This window comes from Bombina bombina, chromosome 3 (genome assembly GCF_027579735.1).
Source record: "Bombina bombina isolate aBomBom1 chromosome 3, aBomBom1.pri, whole genome shotgun sequence".
Lineage (NCBI taxonomy): Eukaryota > Metazoa > Chordata > Amphibia > Anura > Bombinatoridae > Bombina > Bombina bombina.
Window position 1 is genome coordinate 926,962,261 of NC_069501.1, and position 26,145 is coordinate 926,988,405.

Sequence of the window (26,145 nt, forward strand, 5' to 3'; positions counted from 1 at the left end):
AGGAGAAAAAATATCTATCTCACATTATAGATAATGGTTATAGAAGAGCCAAAATTGATGATAGGAAGTTGTATTTTCATAAGAAAACAGATACTGCACTGTCAGGAAATAATGTGAAAAACCACACAATGTTTTTTACACAGTATAACTGTAATCATAATTTGATAAAACAAATAATTAGTAAACATTGGAGTATCCTTATTAGGGACCCGATATTGGGTAATTTAATTGAACCTAAACCCCTAGTGGTCTTCAAAATGGCACCCAATCTACCATTTTGGCACCAAGCAAAGTAGTCAAAAATAAGAAAGATATTCTGCCTAGGACTATAATAGCCAAAAAGAAAGTGTCCAAACGGGATGCTATAAATGTAATATAAGGAAATATAAAATGTGTGTTCATATCGCACATAATACCCATTCCTTTCTGTCTTTTGCTACTAAAAAAGTTTCTCCATATTTAATATGGATCATTAAGATTATGAGTATTATTAGTATACTATTCTGACATCCCTTAGTGTAGAACATAGACTCTGTACTCTATAGCACTTGTCGCACTCGTTGATCTTAGAGTTGATGCAACACTATGTAAGGAAATAGCAGTCAGCGATTCAATTATAAGATTAGCTAAATACACACATTCTATATCATTAGGAGGCGGAAGTTCCGTAATCAATGTTTAGTATATTGGGTATAAATTTATTGTATCAACCACAATATTTGTATTTTTCATATTGTGTATTTGATACTGTAACGTTACAATGTGATGGTATTTATTGTCAAGCTATTGATGTATTGCACGATTATGTTGGAAATGTATATATGGCCAATTAAATTCTTTCTGATAAGGGAGTGTTTGTTTTGGTATTCTAATTGGGTAGAGGGAGGTATAATGAGCAAGGGATTTTAATGATCTTCACAGCCTGATGAAATGGCTCTGTGTAGCCGAGAAATGCGTTGCTGTTTTTAACTTGTTTTAAAATAAACTTGTTTTAGTATACACACCCTTGCTCTGTGTAATAAGTTTTACTGGTGGTGTTGAGCTGTTTGAGCATTTTTTATTCTTCGAGTGGCTGCAGAGCTCCTTACACACACACACCCTCTTTTGATCCAGCTGATTAATGCTACTATCTGAAGGTGTTGGAAGCATGCTGTTACCCGATTGGTGAGACGTGCCCATGTGATTGGACTCCGTACATCGTGGCTAAGTCTGTCGGTGACTAAGAGGTCCCGGCCTGCTGTTAATGGCACTACAAGTGCCCCTTCTCATGTGAGTTGCAAATTGTCTGTTGTTCTTGTTCCATTCATCTGACAATATTGTTAAATGTGGCGCCTCCTTCTCTGTTTCTACAGGATCTCTACATTCCATTCCCACCTGATGCATCACATCCACAGGCTTCAATGCCCCTGGAGAAAACAACAACCTTGACAGATGTCACGCTGCTTAGTCTGATATCTAAAGTATAGACAATTCACTAGAATGAATAGACAGACCTCAACTGCTGAGTAAATAAAAATGTATATATTTTGAATGTAGCAGGAAGATATTGAGAACCACAATAGTCAGTGATAAAGTGAAAGCAGTTTCCATATATCACCAAGCTTTAATTAATGTATAGGGAGTGTATAATAATTAACCCTATTGCTGCCTCATGAGCAATGAGAACACTGAATCAAGCAGCAGGGAGAATTTACTTATAGTTCCCAGTGAGCATAAGAAAAAAAAGGTTTATGTAAAAACTTACATGTAAGCAGAAGTAAAAGTACTAGAACTTAATATTCAATGTGAACAATATAGTTAACACACTATGTGGCAACCTGTTACTAAAACAGTGCAACATAGTGATTATAGAAAGCTGTGAGCAGGAAACTAAGTAGACATTTGTATGCTGTGGAGATGTAGGTAATAATAACAGAAGGAAGCATAGAGTGATAATACTGTGAAGAGATTCCTCGTATAGACTGGGAGAGCGTAAGTTAAACAAGGCAGTCTCTGAGTAACTTGTAAGACTTACTTTAGAACAGCAGCAGTAGAGCCGTGGATAACCGGAGGGGAGAGCAGCTGGTGTGTGACGTCACCGCGATGAGAGCGGGTGGGCGTAGTTGAGCTGCTGAGTCACTACGGCAGAGAAGTAAGCTGTTAGGAGCGAGCAGGCTGAGAGAAAAACAGCCGGTAACGGTTCTTTGAGAAGATAACACTGCAGAGCAAGGCAGCAAAAGAAACTATAGGTGAACAGCGTTCACGGCACAGTTGTTTCAGCTAAAGTGGAAGCTTTGAGTACAGAGAGTGAACAGCGTTCACAAGGGTTTGGCTCTGGGTATCAAGTGTAGCAGACTTCAATACTAAGCAAAGAAGGAAGGGCTTAGGTGAGCCTTATGTAGGGTGGAGTCAAGGATGCAGGTAAAAGTTTAAAGGAACAGTGAGAGGATAGTATTGTAATAGATTAAATAGATGATTAGGAGGGTATTCCTGACAACAGAAAAAGAAGACATCACAAATCAACTGTCAACCACAGGGACACCAATTTCACCAAAATAAGGACTGCAACATTCCTGACAGGATCCCCCCTTCAAGGGAGCAACCCCGGAGCTCAGGGTCCAGGACGATCCAGATGCCTTTGATGAAACCGTGACACCAACCTAGGAGCAGAGATGTTGACAGCTGGTTCCCAGGAGTCATCGTCTGATGTATAGCCCTTCCAGCTGACCAGATACTGTAGAGCAGTGATTTGCAACCTTTTTTTTGCCGTGGCACAGTTTTTTACATTAAAAAATCCTGTGAAACACTACCATCCCAAAATTTTTCAAAATCACACATTGTAGCCTAATACAGGATATATATACAGGATATATATATATATATATATATATATATATATATATATATATATAAATATATATATATATATATATATATATATATATACACACTGTACTGTGCTGTCATGCCATGCCTCCTACAAACTATACATGACATATTGACATTCATTCACAAACACCCCCGCACTCTTGTCAGTCTGCCGCGGCACACCTAAGGATCTCTCACAGCACACTAGTGTGCCACGGCACACTGGTTGAAAAACACTGCTGTAGAGTACCATGAAGTAGCCGAGAATCCAGAATAGCACAAACCTCATATTCTATGTTTGGATCAATGGTGACGGGGGGAAGATAATGAAGTGTAGAAGAATACCTGACCGCTCGGTAATGCTTGAGCAGGGAGACATGAAACGTCGAGTGGATCTTTAGGGTGTTAAGGTAAGGTGAGGCATACAGCATTAACGTTAATGATGTGTTCGTTCGGATAGAGTCCAATATAAAGTGGAGATAGTTTTTTGCAGGGGCTATTCATCCTCATATTCTTAGTGGAAAGCCAGACTAAATCACCAACTGCATATTGTGGAGGATGTGTTCTACGTCTATCGTAGTACTGCTTGTAGGTTTTCTTTGCATTCTCAATAGAAGACTCGATACGGTTGATGTTAGAGGAGATCGTGTCAGAGAGCTCAGAGATGATGGGAGAAGAAGAGTCCTGGGTTGGATGTAATTGAAATGTAGGATGGAATCCATAATTAGAGTAGAATGGAGTTTGATTAGTAGTAGAATGTAAGGTATTGTTGTAACAAAATTCAGCAAACGGTAAAAATTCTGCCAATTATGTTGTTGTGTACAGCAGAAAGATCTTAGGAACTGTTCCAGCCATTGATTACAGCGTTCAGTTTGTCCATTGGACTGGGGATGATAAGCAGTAGTGAGTTGTTTATCTATGTCAAACAGCTTACAGAATTCCATCCAAAGCTTGCTGGAGAATTGAGTTCCACGGTAACTGAGAATAGTCTTGGGTAAACCATGAAGTTTTACAACATGTGTGATAAGATGGTGAACAGTCTCCAGGGAGGTTGGTAACTTATTGTAGGGAATAAAATGACACATCTTGGTGAAAAGATCCACAACAACCAAGATAGTGTTGTTCTTTGAGGAGACTGGTAGATCTACTATAAAATCAAGGGCTATTTCTGACCAGGGTCTCTTTGGTGTCGTAGGGGAAGCAAAAGACCATACGGAGGTTGTTTCTTCCTCTTGGAAGTGGTACAAACGGCACAGGTGAGGACATGTTGTGTGATATCGGTACTCATATTAGGCCACCAGTAATTCCTTTTTGCTAATTCCTGAGTTCTGGTATTACCTGGATGTCCTGCGAGTAGAGAATCGTGTACCGACTTCAGTAACGATGGTCTAAGTGTTGGTGGAATATATAAACGGGTGCCAAAGTAATAGCATCCATCAGGGTTCAGCTGCAATTGTTGTAGCGGTATCGTAGAGTATCAGTTTGCTGTTCCTTACGCAGTATGGGTAGTGTATCAAAAGTGAAACAAAGGAAATTCTGCGATGGAATGACACTTTGTTGAAGAGGAAGAGATGAGGTCTCCGCTGGAATTCGTGAAAGAGCATCTGCTTTCTGGTTCTTCCCGGAAGGACGATAGGTTATGAGGAAATTGAAGCGTGAAAAGAAGAGATTCCATCTAACCTGTCTTGCCGAAAGTGTTCTTGTAGATTTCAGGTATTGGAGGTTACGGTGGTCGGTGTATATAAGCATTGGGATGGTAGTGCCTTCTAATAGATTATGCCAGTGTTCTAGGGAGAGTTTTATGGCTAGCAGTTCTTTATCCCCAATGGGATAGTTTTGTTCAGCGAAGTTCAAAGTCCGGGAATATAAGGCTACTGGATGCAACGTTTTTTTGATGTCATCTCTTTGAGATAAAACTGCTCCTATTGCGAAGTTAGAGGCGTCAACCTCAAATATATATTGGAGTTTTGGGTTCGGAAAGCGGAGTATGGGTGCACTAGTAAATTTCTGTTTGAATGTATCAAAGGCGTTTTGTGAATCTAATGTCCACTTAAATGGAGTATTGGCTTTTGTAAGTGTAGTTAGTGGAATGGCTAATTTAGAAAAAAATTTAATAAACTTACGATAGAAGTTAGCAAACCCCATAAAACACTGCACCTGACGTTTAGACTTAGGTGTAGGCCAATTCAATACTGCATTGATCTTGTTATCCTCCATACGGATGCCAGAGAAGGATATTTCATAACCTAAGAATGAAATGGACTGTGAATTGAAAATGCACTTTTCAGCTTTGGCGTATAGATAGTTACTTCTGAGCCTGGACAAAACTTGTCTTACATGTAATACATGCTGATCATACGTTTTTGAATAGATAAGAATATCATCCAGGTAAATAACGATGTATACATCAAGGATGTCTCTAAATAAATAATTTATCAGATGCTGAAAGGTAGCAGGGGCATTACATAACCCGAATGGCATGACGACGTATTCGAACAGGCCATAGCGAGTCCGAAACGCTGTCAACCATTCATCCCCAGATCTTATTCGGACTAGGTTGTAGGCACCCCTCAAATCCAGTTTTGTGAAGAACCTAGCCCCCTCCAATCTCTCTATGAGTTCTGGAATTAGAAGTAGGGGGTAGCGATTCTTGACAGTAATTTTATTTAGTTGACGGTAATCAACTATAGGTCTGAGGGTCCCGTGTTTGTTTTTTACAAAGAATATACCGGCTCCCGCTGGAGAAGTAGAAGGCCGGATAAACCCTTTCTTAAGGTTCTTGTCAAGGTATGATTTTAGGTGTGTGAGTTCGGGGTCAGATAATGGAAAAATGTGCCCACAAGGGATTTCGGAACCTGGATAAATCTCAATGGGGCAGTCATATTTCCTATGTGGAGGTAGACTTTCTGCCTCTGTTTTACTAAAAACATCTGCAAAGTCCTTAAAAACCTCGGGTAAATCAACTTCCTCTGTGGTTGCAGAAGTTTGTAGGATAGCAGGTGGGAGACAGGTATTGACACAATATGTGGAATTGTAGGTAAGTGTTGAAGTAAACCAGTCTATCTGGGGATTATGTGTATGCAACCATTGCACGCATAAAACAATTGGAGAAACCACTGAGCAAATAACATCAAATTATATATATTCTCTATGGTGGTCTTGAGTGATTACAAGTAAAGGGATTGTATGATATCTCACAGGTCCAGTAGATATGGTTTTACCATCAATACCTCTTAAGAAAACAGGAGACCTTTTCTGCATTAGTTGTATTTTATTTACAGTGGTAAATTCTTTATCAATGTAAGATGCTGTAGCACCGGAGTCAATTATCACGGATGCATTGAGGCGCAGCTGTTCCCACTGTAACAGAAGAGGGAGTTTTAAGTATGAGGCAGTATTATCCTGAGTAGTGCAACAATAAGAATCAGAAAAGATCTTACCCTTGTTTTGTCTGAGGAGGGATGGACAGTCTCTCACTGTGTGCTCATCTGAAGCGCAATATAAACAAAGATTGTTAGAGCGTCTTCTAAGCTTTTCTTGAGGGGTAAGAGGACCCTTGACAAAGGCAATATCCATAGGTTCAGTGGAAGTTTTGGTAGAGGATGTGGTATGTGGAGTGGTTGCAGGCTTCTTAAAGTATGGCTCGTGACTTGATCTCTCTTGGTGCCTTTCTCTGAGGCGTCTATCTATAGTTATGCTCAGGGTCATGAGCTCTTCTAAAGTAGAGGGTAATTCTGAGTATGATAACTCATCATTAATACCATCTGAGAGACCTAGTCTGAATTGGTTCCTGAGGGAAAGGTTGTTCCACTGTGAATCCTTTGCCCATTTTTCAAATTCTGTAATGTAGTCCTCAACTACTCTCTTCTTTTGTCTAAGACCCCGCATAGCATTTTCAGCTGTAAGCTGTTTATACGGATCTTCATAAAGTTGACCCATTGCTGCAAAAAAATTATCTAAGGAATTCAATATGTCTTCGTTATTTTCAAAATAGGTGTTAGCCCAGGTACGGGGTTCAGCTCTGAGATAATATATGGTAGTGAGTACTCTGATCCTATCATTAGGGTAAGTATGCGGCCTTAGTGCAAACATTAACAAGCATGCATTTTTGAACTCTCTGTAGAGGGACCTATCTCCATGGAAACAATCAGGAGGACTAACCTGGGGTTCAGACATAGGTATTCTTTTATCCACTACATCCCTAATATAGGCTTTAAGTGTATCATTCTCTACTTTTAAAGTATTGAGGCCATTGGTTGATAAATCAACCCTTTGTGTTAAGGCTTGCATATGTGCGTTGATCTCAGCTGGGTCCATGGTTCAGGGCTTAGTATTCTGTCACACTGCTTAGTCTGCTATCTAAAATATAGACAATTCACTAGAATGAATAAACAGACCTCAACTGCTGAGTAAATAAAAAGGTATATATTTTGAATGTAGCAGGAAGATATTGAGAACCACAATAGTCACTGATAAAGTGAAAGCAGTTTCCATATATCACCAAGCTTTAATTAATGTATAGGGAGTGTATAATAATTAACCCTATTGCTGCCTCATGAGCAATGAGAACACTGAATCAAGCAGCAGGGAGAATTTACTTATAGTTCCCAGTGAGCATAAGAAAAAAAAGGTTTATGCAAAAACTTACATGTAAGCAGAAGTAAAAGTACTGGAACTTAATATTCAATGTGAACAATATAGTTAACACACTATGTGGCAACCTGTTACTAAAACAGTGCAACGTAGTGATTATAGAAAGCTGTGAGCAGGAAACTAAGTAGACATTTGTATGCTGTGGAGATGTAGGTAATAATAACAGTAGGAAGCATAGAGTGATAATACTGTGAAGAGATTCCTCGTATAGACTGGGAGAGCGTAAGTTAAACAAGGCAGTCTCTGAGTAACTTGTAAGACTTACTTTAGAACAGCAGCAGTAGAGCCGTGGATAACCGGAGGGGAGAGCAGCTGGTGTGTGACGTCACCTCGATGAGAGTGGGTGGGCGTAGTTGAGCTGCTGAGTCACTATGGCAGAGAAGTAAGCTGTTAGGAGCGAGCAGGCTGAGAGAAAAACAGCCGGTAACGGTTCTTTGAGCAGATAACACTGCAGAGCAAGGCAGCAAAAGAAACTATAGGTGAACAGCGTTCACGGCACAGTTGTTTCAGCTAAAGTGGAAGCTTTGAGTACAGAGAGTGAACAGCGTTCACAAGGGTTTGGCTCTGGGTATCAAGTGTAGCAGACTTCAATACTAAGCAAAGAAGGAAGGGCTTAGGTGAGCCTTATGTAGGGTGGAGTCAAGGATGCAGGTAAAAGTTTAAAGGAACAGTGAGAGGATAGTATTGTAATAGATGAAATAGATGATTAGGAGGGTATTCCTGACAACAGAAAAAGAAGACATCACAAATCAACTGTCAACCACAGGGACACCAATTTCACCAAAATAAGGACTGCAACATTCAAACAAATGCCTTCTGCAGTTATGGACAGATGAGTATACAATCTGTAAAGTGCAATCTGAATGAACCTTATAATGCATGTTAATCGTATATATTCATAAGGCTAGATTACTAGTCTTGTGTTAGGCTTAAAAAGCAGCGTTGGCCAGTCCCAATACTGCTTTTTAACGCCCACTGGTATTACGAGTCTTGCAGGTACAGGTGTACCGCTCACTTTTTTGGCCAGATTTGGAAATACCGCAAATCCACTTACGTCAATTGCGTATCCTTTTTTTTCAATGAGACTTGCATAGCGCCGGTATTACGAGCCTGACAAAAAGTGAGCGGTAGACGCTCTCCTGTCAAGACTGGTACCGCATTTAGAAGTCAGTAGTTAAGAGTTTTACACTACAACGCCGTAGCATAAAACTCTTAACTAAAGTGCTAAAAAGTACTCTAACACCCATAAACTACCTATTAACCCCTAAACCAAGGCCCTCCCACATCAAACCCCTAATCTGCCAAACCGGACATCGCCGCCACTATAATAAATATATTAACCCCTAAACCAGCGCACTCCCGCCTCGCAAACACTAGTTACATTTTATTAACCTCTAATCTTCCGTTCCTAACATCGCCACAACCTACCTACATTTATTAACCCCTAATCTGCCGCCCCCAATGTCGCCGCCACTATATTAAAGTTATTAACCCCTAAATCTAAGTGTAACCCTAACACCCCTTAACTTAAATATAATTTAAATAAATCTAAATAAAAATAACTAACATTAACTAAATTATTCCTTTTTAAAACTAAATACTTACCTATAAAATAAACCCTAAGATAGCTACAATATAACTAATAATTACATTGTAGCTATCTTAGGGTTTATTTTTATTTTACAGGCAAGTTTGTATTTATTTTAACTAGGTAGAATAGTTATTAAATAGTTATTAACTATTTAATAACTATCTAGTTAAAATAAAGACAAATTTACTTGTAAAATAAAACCTAACCTAAGTTACAATTACACCTAACACTACAGTATAATTAAATTAATTCCCTAAATTAAATACAATTAAATACAATTAAATAAAATTATCTAAAGTCCAAATACAAACCACTAAATTACAGAAAATAATAAACAAATTACAAGATTTTTAAACTAATTACACCTAATCTAATCTCCCTAACAAAATAAAAAAGCCCCCCAAAATAAAAAAAGCCCTACCCTACACTAAATTACAAATAGCCCTTAAAAGGGCCTTTTGCGGGGCATTGCCCCAAAGTAATCAGCTCTTTTACCTGTAAAAAAAAATTACAAATCCCCCCCAACATTAATACCCACCACCCACACAACCAACCCTACTCTAAAACCCAAAAATACCCCCTTAAAAAAACCTAACACTAACCCCTTAAGGATCACCTTACCGGAAGAAGTCTTCACTCAACCGGGCCAAAGTCCTCAACGAAGCTGGAAGAAGTCTTCATCCAAGCAGGACGAAGTGGTCCTCAAGACGGGCAGAAGTGTTCATCCAGATGGCATCTTCTATCTTCATCCATCCGGCGTGGAGCGGGTCCATCTTCAAGACATCCGGCGCGGAGCATCCTCTTCCATCAAAGTCTTCTTACTAAATGACAGTTCCTTTAAGTGACGTCATCCAAGATGGCGTCCCTTGAATTCCGATTGGCTGATAGAATTATATCAGCCAATTGGAATTAAGGTAGAAAAAAATCCTATATTAGTTATTTTGTTGCTAGTTTAGGGTTTATTTTCTAGGTAAGTATTTAGTTTTAAATTGGAATTATTTAGGTAATAATAGTAATTTAATTTAGATTTATTTAAATTATATTTAAGTTAGGGGTGGTTAGGGTTAGACTTAGATTTAAGGGTTAATAACTTTAATATAGTGACGGCGACGTTGGGGGCGGTAGATTAGGGGTCAATAAGTGTAGGTAGCTTGCGGTGACATTGGGGGCGGCAGATTAGTGGTTAATAAATATAATGTAGGTCTCAGCGATGTTGGGGCAGCAGATTAGGGGTTCATAAGTATAATGTAGGTGGCGGCGTTGTCCAGAGTGGCAGATTAGGGGTTAATCAATATAATGTAGGTGTCGGCGATGTCGAGGGCGGCAGATTAGGGGTTAATAAGTGTAAGATTAGGAGTGTTTAGACTTGGGGTTCATGTTAGGGTGTTAGGTGTAGACATAAATGTATTTTCCCCATAGGAATCAATGGGGCTGTGTTAGGAGCTAAACTCTGCTTTTTTGCAGGTGTTAGTTTTTTTTCAGCCGGATCTCCCCGTTGATTCCTATGGTGAAATTGTGCACGAGCATGTTCAGCCAGCTCACGGCTAACGTAAGCAGTGCTGGTATTGAGGTGAGATGTGGAGCAAAATTTTGCTCTACGGTCACTTTTTTACGGTTAACGCCGGGTTTGTAAAAACCCATAATACCAGTGCTGTCTGTAAGTGAGCGGTGAGCCTCTAACGCAAAACTCATAATCTATGTGATAGTTATGTTACATTGTTATCATTGATAGCATAATGTTTACAAGTTTACACAGTTGTACTATTGCACATGTTATGTATTTTGAAGTAGGTTTAAAAAGAAAAGACAGAAACGTACTGTATAAATTTATTCTCTGATTAAGTTTCAATTCACCTAGTTTAAATTTTTTATCACTATTTGAGCTTTATTACCATTATGAAATGGCTGTACATCCTCCACTTAGTACCGTATTCCATACCGCATCTAAGCACCTTAGAGGCGTTAACAGGTACAAATGTAATTCGACACATTCCGTATTTGCTAACCCTATTTAACCCCCCTGCTACCCCATTCATTTTTACCCTTGAATAAACAACCACTTTTCCATAGCGGCACCCCACGCCCTCAACCAAAATAGTCTACCCCCACACACATCACTTTGTTCTATACCCACCTAATGACTTCCCCCATATACTTCCCCCTTCTATTCCTTACCCCCAAAAACTCTTAACCAATGACATGAGAAATCTACAATTTCTGACTATAAACACAAAAGGTCTAAACACACCTGAGAAAATATCAATTTTAACCAGAAACTTACGTAGACAACATAGCGACATAGTCTTCATACAGGAAACTAATTTTAAAAAATCAAGAGAACAAAAATGGCACAACAATCTTTTTCCAACAGCCCATTTCTCCTCAGCCCTCCAAAAAAAATGGAGTAGGGATTTTATTTAGACAAAACATTCCTTTTCAGTTACAAAAGATGAAAAATGATACAGATGGTAGATTGCTGATGCTGGTGGTAACCCTTTATGGTAAACCGGTCACATTAGTAAATCTTTATCTCCCAAACACGAATCAACACCTCCTACTTAAAAAAACAATAGACAAACTTCTTCCCTTCCTAAAAGGGATTCTGATAATGGGAGAAGATCTCAATACTCCCTTAAGCCCTAAATTAGACACCTCCAGTGGATTCACTAACATTTAAAATGAACCTCAAAACCATCAACACACTTCTACAGAGTTTTTGTGTTCATGACATCTGGAGAACAAATCACCCAAATGCAAAAAAACTTCACTTTCTACTGATACCCACACAGCTCCTTCTCCCAAATTGATTACCTATTCATTGACCAAATAGGCCTCACCCTAGTAGAATCATCCAAGATCCTGCCAATTACATGGTCTGATCACGCCCCAGTTCAATGCACTCTAGAATGGCCAGAAAAGCCAATCACACAATTTTACTGGCTTCTAATTGACCTTCTATTGAATGACCCTCTGATCAAAACAAACATAGAACGATCCTTAAACAAATACTTTACTTTGAACTCTTCTCCAAATATATCAAACTCTGAGAGGCACATAAATGTGTGATTAGGGGAGAGCTCATCAAGGCAAAAGCTAACCTTACAAAGACCACATGAGCTACATATGATATACTAGTCCAAAAGACATCCACCTTAGAGTGCCAACATAAATCACAATCCAAAGATATCACAATCACTGCCTCATTAAAACCAAAAAAATGCATACAAATTAAAACAACAATATTTTGAATCCAACAATAAACCAGGTTGTCCCTTAGCCCGATTACTTCAGAGCAAGAGATTCAACACACATATACACACTGTCAATTACTCACAAGGAGAGATAAAAGTAGACAGCAACGCAATAGTGGAAATGTTCCGCAAATACTACGCCTCTCTATATAATCTAAAAACCCCTGCATCACACCTTGAGACACAGCCAAAAGAGGACACTACATATCCCTCTCATCTAGAGTACCTTACAAATTTAAACTTAAAACAACTAGATCTGGCTGACTCAAACTCTCTGGATGCCCCAATCACTACAGAGGAAGTCTTTCAAGCGATCAAAAATCTTCCCTCAGGTAAAAGCCCAAGCCCAGATGGATTTAGTTCCAAGTATTATAAAACCTACTCTAATATCCTTGCCCACAGACTTGCCCATTTGTTCAACACATTGGAGGAAACAAGCGGTTTTCCAAACACTCTGCTAACGGCCCACATCATAGTTCTCCTAAAACTGGGGAAAGTTCCAAACACACCCAAAAACTTCTGCCCCATATCCCTCCTAAACACCGATATCAAATCATATGGGAAAATCCTAGCTAACCGCATTAATAAATACTTAACCAAATTAATATTGCCTGACCAAGTGGGTTTTATTCCTGGGAGGGTGGCAAAAGATACCTTAAAAATTTTACAAATATCCACCTTTGCCCAAAATATGAACATCCCATTAGTGTTAGTGTTAACCGATGCAGAAAAAGCATCCGATAGAGTAAATTGGTAATTTCTTAAATCAACACTACAACAAATTTGCTTTATTCAACAATTTATAAACCAAATTTTGTATCTATTTTCCAACCCTACCGCACAAATTAGTATTAACGGTATACTATCAAACTCATTCTCAGGAATGGAACTAAGCAGGGATTCCCCCTGTCCCCCATATTATTTTCACTATCACTAGAACCCTTAGAACAAAAAAAAATAGAAATAATAAGACCATTCAATGCATACAAAGTCATAACACAGAGCACAAATTGTCAATGTATGCCGACAATATTCTACTATCTCTCACAAACATCACACACTCCTTTCAGGCCCTGATATCAGAATTTGTAGAGTTTGGCAAACTTTCAAACTTTTACTTGAATTTGCATTAATCGGAACTTCTAAATATTTTAACCCCACAAGAGGTCCCCATAAGAACTCAGTTTGACATGCCCTCTCAAAAAAAATGAAATACTTAGGGATTTACCTTACAGCTAATGACAACACTCTATTTGAACACAATAACAAACCCCTCTTAAATGAAATGAATAAAGATCTTTCCTCCTGGAAAAGCAAGCCCCTCTCTTGGTTGGGGTGCATAAATGTAAAAAAAATGAATATACGTCCCAGAATATTACACATACTACAGGCACTTCCCATCTCCCTTCCACACACATTCCTAACAAAATTACAATCCTCTATGGAACAGTTTATATGGCAAAAAATCAAACCCAGAATCCCCAAAACCCCACTATATCTGCCCAAAGATGCAGGTGGTCTGGGTGTCCCAAACCTGCACCTAAAAAAACCTGCCATTTTATTACAAAGATTAATAGAATGGTGCCACAACTCCCATCAAAAAGCATGGGTCCAGATAGACGCAGATTTTCTGAATCTATGTAATGTCGGAACTATGGCGTGGATTCCCTCTCAACAACGCACATTAATGATACAGAACTATCCTCTCCTTAGGGAATTCTGCCAACAATGGGACAAAATACTTCACACAATACATTTGTTGCCACATGTCCCTCCACGATGATACCAATAAAACACAACCCAGACATCCCATTCCTCACGCTCAATAATGATACCTCGCAAAGACAACACTATTTAAATAGCCATCAAAGATGGCAAATTACAATCTACCTCATACTTAACTAAACTAAATATACAGGAGCTCACACCATGGTACAATGCAGCACATCTCCAACACTATTTCAGAAAACTAAATCCTAAGAACAGAATACTGTGCCCCCTCACCCCTTTCGAATCATTGTGCATGATGTAAACTCCACCCAGACACACAATATCAATCCTTTATAAACTCTTGTTAAGCCAAAACAATACCTCCACACCATCATACATTTACAAATGGTACAGACATCTAAATAATAACCTCGATAAGAAACAATGGCAAAAAAAATCTATTTTAATCACAAGCACTCCTCATTCTCAGCCAGAATTTCAAATCCCTTACCAGATCAGGTATCTTACACCCGACAGGCTCAAAAAGATTTACAAACAAACCAGTGGAAAATGCTGGAGAGGCTGTGAAGAAAATGGCACTATTTTACACATCTGGTGGGATTGCTCAAAATTTTGCTATTTCTGGAAGGAGATTACGCTATGTCTGGGATCCTAGACACGATTATCCCCCCTACTCCAGACTTACTGCTGTTCCACTCACTACCCAAAATTAAAGATACAGCCAAAAAAACACTTCTCAAAGCAATGATCAATGGTGCTAAACTCCTGATTCCACAGTGATGGAACCCCCCCCCCAACTAAGGAGGACTGGAGAAATCAGGTCTCAGATCTCTTCCGATTGAAGAGATACCACTACCTCAAAACAGGGACGGTAGAAATACACCAAAGTATGTTAGAACTATGGAAATCTCTCAACATCTGACTTCTTTTGACACAATTTAGACTCTCCCAACACTCCCCTTTCCCCTCATCCCTCACCCAAACCCTCACCCTGTCTTTGCCACAAAGCCTTAATATACAACCTAACTAGAATATATACTTTAATGAACCAGATATTATTATTTCATGTCATGTTTATTGTTAAACTCATTTATGTTATATAATGCAACTTTCTTGGATGCAATGTTTTTACCATGGACATTCTTCAATAACTCAATGGACTGAATAAAAGTTCTCCCTGCTGGAGCATCAGTTATCGATCCTGAAAAGTCTCACTTACTAAAAGTAAAACATTGTGTTATTATCTGTTATTTCTTAACAATGTTTTGTATCAACCTAATCATACCTATGTTCATGATGAACCGCATTTCAATAATGTATCACATTTAATTTTAATAAAGAAAATTAAAATAAATAAATAAATAAATTATCTTAAAAATTTAAACAGATAAAAAAGGAAAAGAGGTCTTTTTGTTCTTTAATAAATTATCTTTTATGCCACATAGATTATTCAGATCCATTATTTTGGAGTAGTACAAATTCCAAATCTAAGTGTGTGCAATAATCAATGTACCATACTCATGGTTAATACTAATATAGCAATTTCACAGTACTCACAATCTGGAAATGTTAAATATTAATCTCACCAGTTCTTTCCATAACAAACTTCCATTCTTGCACAGAGACTTTGCAAATTTCAAGCTATCTTTTTTTTTCAAGCATGAAAAGTGTTAGAAACAGGTTAGTGCGAAGCGGTGAGAACCGGCTCAATTCCACCACTGCGTGTAATGGTTGAGAGGCCTAATAATACTTGCATAGCAGGAAGGAAGTGGAAGAATATGCTTTTTGGGAAGTAGAGGAGAAAGAATCTCCTAACACTCATTTTTTTAATTAAAAAAAGGAATTTTAGAGTGGTATACCTGGGCTGAAGGAATTGTTTGTTCTGCATACCTGGTGTGTTGGGTTCCCTTGTTTACCCTCTATAAAAGCCTACTTTTCCCCTCCCATTGTGCTCTGACATTAATTGAATATCTCTATTGTGCCTCTGTTGTATTGCCAGTCATGGACTTACTTCTGATGTGTTGCCAGTCACAGACTTGCCTCTGCTCTTATTGCAGAGGCTCAAAGTATTGTGTCTCATATTATATGAACTGTTTCCGCAGACCCTACATTTAGTGTCATGTTTCTGTGAACCGTGCTAGTCTATATAAGTAATTCCTGCACTTTTTGCAAACTTGTTTGTCTACCCAATATTCTCTATCTTGAGCTTTAACTCATTTTTGAACTTTCTAAGGGGGAGATCCAGCTCTCTGGAAACATAAGTTAAGAGCTGCAATCATTCCTATCAGATACAATCGGGATGATTGACATCTCCTGCTAGCAGCAGATTGGCCACAAATGTGCAGGGGGCGGCATTGCACAAGCATTTCACCAGAACTTCTTGTGCAATGTTAAATGCTGACAGCGTATGCTGTTGGCATTTAGCAATGTTGGGTGGACATGAGTCTCTACAACGAATCATGTCCGCCTCCCATTTGTTAAATCGGCCCCTAAGAAGGAAGCCCTAGCCCCTTCTGGGATTCTGATCCCTAAGCAGTTGACAAAAACCATTGCATCTGAGCTATATCACCTGAGTAAAGTAACAGGTAACATCCTGTCTGACCCAACCCATATAACCTTAGAATTGTGTATTTTTAGGCAAACAATCCAGCATAGAGATAGTGAGATAAAACAGTGAGATGCACAGGAGTAAATATTTTTAAATAATAAAATAACTATGAAAGTACTTTAGACAAGCAAGGAAGGCCCTCTCCAGCCTATATGTTATTTACTGTATAACTTCTATACAGCGTATTGCTCTCTACATTCAGCGATTTGTGCCGAACCTGATCTGCACTGTCAGATCAGATCCGGCAGACATTTCATAAATAGGCCTCCATATCTGAATCACGAAAGAAAAAAATTGGGTTCAGTGTCCCTTTAAGGAGATGCAGATGGATAGTGAACAGGAGGGCCAGGAATTGTCCTTTGTAGGGTCTGTTGTTGAACAGTCTGGTTCAGATGAAGATTGGCGAGTTACCCTTACTGTAATGGGAGCCAAGGTTGCCTTCAAGATTGACATGGGAGCAGACATCATTTTAATGTCCCTTGCAGCAAAACTGCCTTGACAGCCTCAGCTGGTAAAATTTACAACAAAAGTTCATAGTCCTGGTGGCCGCATTGATTGTGCGGGGAAATTTCTTGCCAGCTGTGAGTACAAGCAGAGGAAATTCACCATGTGGGCACACGTAATTAGAGGTCAGTGTGTTAACAACCTATTGAGCAGGAAAGCAGCCTGTGGTTAGGGCCTTGTCGCCAGAGTGAATGAGATTTTGGAAGACATGTTTGGTGAATTGGGCCTACTGAATTGCAACCTAGTCCGAATATAATTTAAAAGTGATGCAGTCCCATGCAGCATTACTACTTCTCATAGAATTCCATTTTTGCTAATGCCTCAAGTGTAGAAGTAACTTCTGCATATGAAGAATACGGGAGTTATTGAAGAAGTTGTTGAAGCAACTGACTGGGGTGCCCCCATTGTGCCTGTTGCAAAGAAAAATTGGAAGGTACGCATCTGCATAGATTTGAAACAGCTGAATGAGGTGGTAAAGATAAAGCGATATAGGTGCTGACGACGCTTGAAGACATAGCTCCAAAACTGGATGGGCTGAAGTTCTTCTCTACATTTGATGCTTCCAGCTGCTTCTAGATCCACAGTGCTGCAAACTGACTACCTTCATTACACCGGTAGGTCAGTTTTGCTTCTGCAGACTCCCCTTTGGGATATCCTCTGCTCCTGAAATCTTTCAAAGTGAAATGAGTTCCCTCTTAAGGGACCACGAGGGCAAAGCAGTTGTCATGGATTACATTTTAGTGTATGGGTCTACATTGGAACAATATGATCAGCGATTGAGCTGTGTGCTGCAGACCATTAGAGAGTTCGGGCTGAAATTGAATAAAGAAAAATGCTATTTTAGAAAATCTGAGTTATGTTACTTTGGGCATATCATCAATGGAGATGGCATCAAGCCGGACCCTGATAAAATCCTTGCTATTGAACAGATGAAAAGTCCTTCTGATGTACACGAGCTGAGAACATTTTGGGCCTTATGAATTATGTGGGTAGGTTCCTTCCAGATCTATCCACCCTATCACAGAGTTGTTGAAGAAAGATGTTGCCTGGGTCTGGGTCCACAGAAAGAAACTTTTTGTACAGGTCAAGTCCTTGCTGGGGTCTGCCCCATTGTTAGGGTTCTACAACCCTTCAAAAAAGACTGTGGTTAGTGCTGATGCGAGGAGTTATGGGCTAAGGGCCGCCCTCCTGCTGATGAGATGAGAACAAACTACAGCCCATCGCCTACTATTCCCATACACTGACGGCTGCTGAGTCGAAATACACCCAAATTGAGAAAGAGTGCATGGCTGCAGTTTGGGCCTGTGAGCGCTTCCAGCGTTACCTAGTGGGTTTAGAGAAATTTAGTCTGGAGACTGATCATAATCCACTAATCAACTCCTATGATAATGACATCCCTAAGATGCCAGGGACTTCTGATGAGGTGGATCAGGTTCAACGTTCAGGCAGTGCATGAGCCGGGGAAACAACTGGTAGTGGCACAGACACTTTTCTGGCTCCCATTGGCTGCTGCTGAAGAATCTTTAACATAATCAGATGTGAAAGTGTATGAGGATTCATTTCTGGCATCCAAATCCATTTTGTCAGGAAAGCAAATAAGAAAGGAGACACGTTTAGAAACTGACCTTCAAGAAGTTATTCAATACATAAAAGAAGGTTGGCCCGAAATCCAGGCAGCCTGAATATCTTTAAGTTCTTACCAGTCAGAGAGGTCGCAGCACACGGAGCTGGATGGGTAAGTGCTGTTCCAAGACCGCATTGTCATTCCTGTTAGCATGCGGCAGGAGATGTTAAGCAGAATTCACTTGGCCACTTGGGCATTACAAAGTGCAGAGAAAGGGCAGCTATGGTGGTATGGTGGTCTGGGATCATTTCTGATATTGCAAGCCACGTGTCAAAATGTGTCTTTTGCCTAGAACGCCGGCCGACTCAGATTTGTGAAAAATGCATGTGAAAAAGTAAGAGCAAAAAACAAGAGGGCGACCCCTAGTGCAGATCAATGATGAACCAATGGTGAAAATCTGTTAGTACTGACGAATGGATACTCACAAGATGAATTGCACCCTGAAGTGCAAATATGGCATACTAGGAATATTATAGTGTCCTAGTGCACAAATCCAACCCAAAAGAGGCACTGTCGTGATGACAAATGGACTTTAGGTATATGAGATGGACATCAGGATGGTGGAAAAAATGAAGAGAACTCCAGTATCGATAAAAAAGTATTTAATAAAAAGATAAAAAATGTACATACACAGATCAACAATGATATCTGTTTGTACAGATATCATTGTTGATCTGTGTATGTACATTTTTTGCTCTTGATTTTCAGAATACAGATATCCCTTCTGCATTTGGGAGGAGCAGCCCTCTAAGCATAGTGCACAGTCAGCTGGGACACTGTGAAGTTCCCAGATTGCTCATCTAGGCATTACCTTTGCCTTTCCACATTGTGAGTATGCTTACTTTTGCATTATCTCCCTTATAAAAATTGGCTACACTAGGAGGCGCCCTTCTCTTTTCTTTCTTTATGTGAAAAAGTACCTAGTTGTGATTGTCTACTATTCCAGGTATTTGGAGATTGCACCCTTGAATGAGATCACCAGTCAAGCTGTTATCACTCATCTCAAAAGTTTGCTTGCCCAGTGGGGCATACCAATGGAGTTAGTAAGTGATAATGGAATGCAGTTTGCTTTCAGAAAGTTCAGTTCCTTTAGCAGTGAATGTGATTTCGTCCATTCTATGTCAAGTCCACATTACCCGCAGGCCAATGGAATGGCTGAAAGGGCAGTTCAAACAAAAAAGTTCATTTTGAAGCAGCCTGAGCCATACCTAGTTCTCTTGGCCTATAGGGCGACTTCCATCCAAGCCACAGGCTTTAGCCTGGCACAGTTGATGCTAGGACGACAGATCCGCACTACACTGCCCTCTGTGAGTGTTTTTCAGCCAGCCTGCTCTTTTCCTCGGGACAAGTTCCTTAGTAGGGATGAAGAGGCAAAAAGGGGCTACCGATTCTTCTACAACAGAAAACACTCTGTGAGGCCCTTGCAGGAGCTTAATGTGGGTCAAAATGTCAGAGATAAGCTCTATGATGAGAAGAAATGGTAGACGCCTGCTACGGTAATAGGACGCTCTTCAGGACCAAGGTCTTATGTAGTCCTTCCTGAAGGAGGGACAGTCACACGCCAAAATAGAAAACATCTTTATCCAGCACCTGGGAGTTTGGGACTGGATGCCTCAGAGCCACAGCCAGTGGGATCCCCTGTTTTAAAAGGGGTACCTTTCCCTCAGCAAGACCACAGCGGGGATACTTCTTTGCTTCCAGCAGACTCTCAATCACCTTCTTCTGCATCAGAGGACAGTTCATGTTAAATGACATCAAGTGGAAGAGTTGTGAAACTTCCAGCCCGCTACCGGGATTAGCACTGTAGTTAGAGCAGTAACCAGAAGAATGAGCAGAATAATCCCATGGTCACTGTGGACTAGGGTAGTCTACCCGGATGTTCAAGTCAGTATTGCATTTCTTGTTGTTCATATATATTCTCTTTAAAGGGACAAGAGTTGTGTTTAGTGTACAACAAATAACAAGTTAAAGGGACACTGAACCCAAATTTTTATTTTGTGATTCAGATAGAGCATGCAATTTTAAGCAACTTTCTAATTTACTCCTATTATCAAATTTTCTTCATTCTCTGGGAGTAAATTAGAAAGTTGCTTAAAATTGCATGCTCTATCTGAATCACAAAATAAAAATTTGGGTTCAGTGTCCCTTTAACTTGTTATTTGTTGTACACTAAACACAACTCTTTTTGTATGCTTCTTGTATACCTTGTTATTTGTTGTACTCTAGAAACAAATGTATGCTTTGTCCTTTGAAAAAGGTGAAGAAATTATGAGAGTGGGAGGTGACGTCACCGGATGGGGGCATGGCTTATAGCTGTTATAGTCAATGTCACAGTTTGTAAGTAAGAGCTACAAGCTGTTTACTTCCATGCTCTGCAATAAAATAGAGTTGTACCTTCTATGCTGTGTCCTGCATCTCATGACAAGAACTTTCTATGCATATACTAACAGGGAAGATTAAAAAGGTAAAATAAAAGATCAACATCTAACTTTTCCAACTACATCGTGTTATAGTGTATGCATTGAAGCCAAACTTATATATATAAAAAGGTTTCTTACTCACTCAAAGAAGACTGAACAATTCAGATATATGTTCCACATCCCATGAAAAGAGATTCAGTTTCAGCTGCAAAGTTCTCAGTTGCAAGAAACAAGATGAGGATAGTGGGCCAGACTCATAAGACTTATGTTTGAGGATCTGATTATCTAAAAGTACCTGGCTTGCCAGATTCTGTCAGAAATCTCGCCACTACTATGAAACCCCTGGTGGAGTCCTCCAAAAGTAGTTTTTGCCTTGAGAACAGTGTGTCTCTGCATTTAAATATATGGAAAAAAAAAAATACCAATTAAAAAGATATAGAATGAAGGAAAATCAGGGGCAGCGATCTAACATGGCCGCAATATCCGAGGCTCAAGGTGAGACCCAAGGAATCTACGGTTTACAGTAGCATCCATACCTGTGAAACCCAGAAATAAGTAACTTTTTACTTGCTTCACTAAAAGCTACCTAATTTACTGTGAGAGTGATTCCTAAGCACTGATCCGGACTGCTGGGACCTGCTGCGGTGGCGGCCTACTCCTAGGATGTCGGTAACCCAGGTAAGGCAGTTGCATTTGAACTGCACTAAACTATAATCTAACGGTTGTAATACCAAAAGGCTGAAACATCTGACGAAAAGTGTTTAAAGGATGCGACAATGGAGGCAGTGGACAGATGGGAGACAAATGTGACTGAGCTGATCACCAGACATTTTAAAGCACTGGAACACAGCATATCATCAATCCTACTGCGCCACAAGATCACAGCCACATTACCCCTGGGGGAGCGTGAACAGGATTATAGAACAGATACTGACTGTGTGATTGCACATGAGGAGAAGATTGATTCACATTCCCAGCTGAGAGTAAGCAGCCAAGATTAACTGAGGTTTCAAGCGATTGCGCCACTCATGATGTCTCCATTGTGGGTTAAAAACATGACTCTCATAGTTCCCAAAATCTTAACAGCGCCAACCCAGAAACAGTGGCCAGCAGATACACTTGCCCACAGGTAGACTGTGCTGTACCTAGTATTAGACCTGGGAGCCCGAGTGGCTATGACGCTCCTACAGTGTCCCTCACATTGGGTCACTTAAACGGCTGCTCAAAGAAAGAAGTAAGGAATGATCTTATTCCTATGCAGAGCTTACTATGTAAAAGTCTGCAAAATGTTCAATATAAGTATGGTGACACAATTGTTTGGCCTTTTCATTTTGTGAACTTTTGCACCATTACTGTAAGACTGGGCCTGCCAGTTATTGAATGGAAACTAAAGAGGACTAGTGTGAGATAATTGTGAGAAATTTAGAGAGGCCCCAGGCAGCTGTCTCTCCAGGATCCTCAGTGTAAGGCATTGAGTATATATAGTATTTACGGTTAACTCATAAATTATAGTTTACAGTTCTTCATGTGTACCGTTATATATATATGTATATGTGTGTTAATGTATAAAAGCAGATGTCTATGCAGTAGAGATTTTTAGGCAGTACTTACCTTGTGTACTTACCTTGTGTATTGTTACCTTGTACTTACCTTGTGTATTGTTAATCTTTATTTGCTTTAATTTGTCACTGAAAATCCTTTAGTCTGCTGCTTGTTGTTAGTGGGGTTTAGATTGTCACGTACTAATATTTTAATAAGAATACTTGCATACTAGACATTACGATCCCCAAATGAATCATATTCCAGATAGTTGATCTGTTTAATGCAGCATGCTCCCTACCTTTTGCAATAACATTTTTATGGTTAGCCATTAAGGGTCAAGTGTCAAGTCATGTTGTCAGCGGCTGGGGCAACATGGCTATGTTTTTGTATTACAATCACCCAGTTGGTTTGTTTGGAAGTATGCATTGTGTGAGTGCTGGTTAGGGTCCCAGGAAGGGGGAGACCTTGTCGTGGTCCTGGGCTTGATCCTTTGGCGCCAAATGTAACTGACTTCCCCCAGTTTTGCTTTTAAACATTGCTGTGAATCTGCTAGTGAGTGCTGGGTTTTTTGTGTTTTGTGTTAATGATTGTAATGCTCCCCTGCGGACCTGACACCCAGGTTGCTCGGGGGTTAACTGCCTGGGATGCTGGGAACTTTGCAGCTGTCTGTCAGTGTTCAGGGCTGTGGAGTTAACAGTGGCTTAGGATGTGTACCCAGTCCAGTCTGTGAGTGCGGTCCATTCCTGTGTTTTGTATTTACATAGGGGAGGTTACAAAAGCCTGTGTCACCCTGGGAGGTTCCCAGTTGGTTTGTTTGGAAGTATGCATTGTGTGGGTGCTGGTTAGGGTCCCAGGAAGGGGGAGACCTTGTCGTGGTCCTGGGCTTGATCCTTTGGCGCCAAATGTAACTGACTTCCCCCAGTTTTGCTTTTAAACATTGCTGTGAATCTGCTAGTGAGTGCTGGGTTTTTTGTGTTTTGTGTTAATGATTGTAATGCTCCCCTGCGGACCTGACACCCAGGTTGCTCGGGGGTTAACTGCCTGGGTTGCTGGGAACTTTGCAGCTGTCTGTCAGTGTTCAGGGCTGTGGAGTTAACAGTGGCTTAGGATGTGTACCCAGTCCAGTCTGTGAGTGCGGTCCATTCCTGTGTTTTGTATTTACATAGGGGAGGTTACAAAAGCCTGTGTCACCCTGGGAGGTTCCCAGTTGGTTTGTTTGGAAGTATGCATTGTGTGGGTGCTGGTTAGGGTCCCAGGAAGGGGGAGACCTTGTCGTGGTCCTGGGCTTGATCCTTTGGCGCCAAATGTAACTGACTTCCCCCAGTTTTGCTTTTAAACATTGCTGTGAATCTGCTAGTGAGTGCTGGGTTTTTTGTGTTTTGTTTTAATGATTGTAATGCTCCCCTGTGGACCTGACACCCAGGTTGCTCGGGGGTTAACTTCCTGGGTTGCTGGGAACTTTGCAGCTGTCTGTCAGTGTTCAGGGCTGTGGAGTTAACAGTGGCTTAGGATGTGTACCCAGTCCAGTCTGTGAGTGCGGTCCATTCCTGTGTTTTGTATTTACATAGGGGAGGTTACAAAAGCCTGTGTCACCCTGGGAGGTTCCCAGTTGGTTTGTTTGGAAGTATGCATTGTGTGGGTGCTGGTTAGGGTCCCAGGAAGGGGGAGACCTTGTCGTGGTCCTGGGCTTGATCCTTTGGCGCCAAATGTAACTGACTTCCCCCAGTTTTTCTTTTAAACATTGCTGTGAATCTGCTAGTGAGTGCTGGGTTTTTTGTGTTTTGTGTTAATGATTGTAATGCTCCCCTGCGGACCTGACACCCAGGTTGCTCGGGGGTTAACTGCCTGGGTTGCTGGGAACTTTGCAGCTGTCTGTCAGTGTTCAGGGCTGTGGAGTTAACAGTGGCTTAGGATGTGTACCCAGTCCAGTCTGTGAGTGCGGTCCATTCCTGTGTTTTTATATATATATATATATATATATATATATATATTTATATAAACTGTATCTATACTTTAATAAGCTTATTTCAGTGGCATTAACTATATACAATTTTTCCTGTTGATCTACTGGTTTCAGGCACGCTACCTTTAATTTGGAAAATATATGGGATATCCATACACATATAGAATATGCCAAGCTCAGTTTATTTGCTGAACTGCACTTATAGTTTTTGTTCAACTCTTGGCCATTAAGTGGTGGCTGTTGTTGGATGATATGTTTTGTTTATAATTATATGATATTATTAGTGCAGCCCTAGCCCCACTCCTATAGAGTTACTTATACATATTTGATTAAGTGGGCGATAAGTTAGAATTTTCATATCTATCTTTATATCCCAATACGCTAATCTATGTGACATTACATATATACTACTTCTCCTGTTGATCTACTGATTTCAGGCACACTGCCAGCACTCTAGAAAATATATGAGATATACATATTTGTAAAATGAGCCATGCTCAATTTATATGCTAAACTGCACTTATAGTTCTAATTTAACTACTGTCTCTAAATGTTAGCTGCATTAGAATGCATATTTTGTTGATAATTATGTGCTTTTAGTATTGCAGCCTTATCTTCAGTAAGTTCCCTACAATTGTTGTATTGTCAATATGCAGGAATTATTTCAAAGTGCGCTTTTTAAACTGTATTCAAAGGTCCAAAAGTGGCCTCTAGTCCTGCTCTAACTCCTCCACTATTTTACATTTGTCCAGTAATATTAGGTCCAAGAGTGACCGATTGAGTCATGGGAGGAATAGTAATCTACTGACATCTATATTACACCTCCTGGTACTATGATACAGCTTAAAGGGATACTATACTCACATTTTTTCTTTTATTATTCAGATAGAGCATGCAATTTTAAGCAATTTTCTAATTCACTACTATTATCAAATTTTCTTTGTTCTCTTGCTATCTTTATTTGACAATGCAGGAATAAAAGGTAAGGAACCAGGCCATTTTTGGTTCAGCACCTGGATAGAGCTTGCTGATTGGTTTGCTACATTTAGCACCAATCAGGAAGCGCTACCCAGGTGCAGAACCAAAATGGGCCGGCTCTTAACCTTTCATTACTGCCTATTTAAATAAAGATGGCAAGAGCAAAAAAGAAAATTGGTAAGAGGAATAAATTAGAAAGTTGCTTAAAATTTCATGCTCTATCTCAATCATGAAATAAAAAATGAGGGTTTAGTATCCCTTTAACAGTGTTTAAAACCCAAAAGATATTGTGATTGGTTCAAGGAGGAAGAAAATAGAGGAGTATTTTTCTTTATGCAGTGTTAGATAGGTTTTACAATTTAGCTTGTGTTCAAGTAAATGTATAATTTACTTGCGAAATAATGTTTTCACTCAATTTAGCTATCGGCTAGAT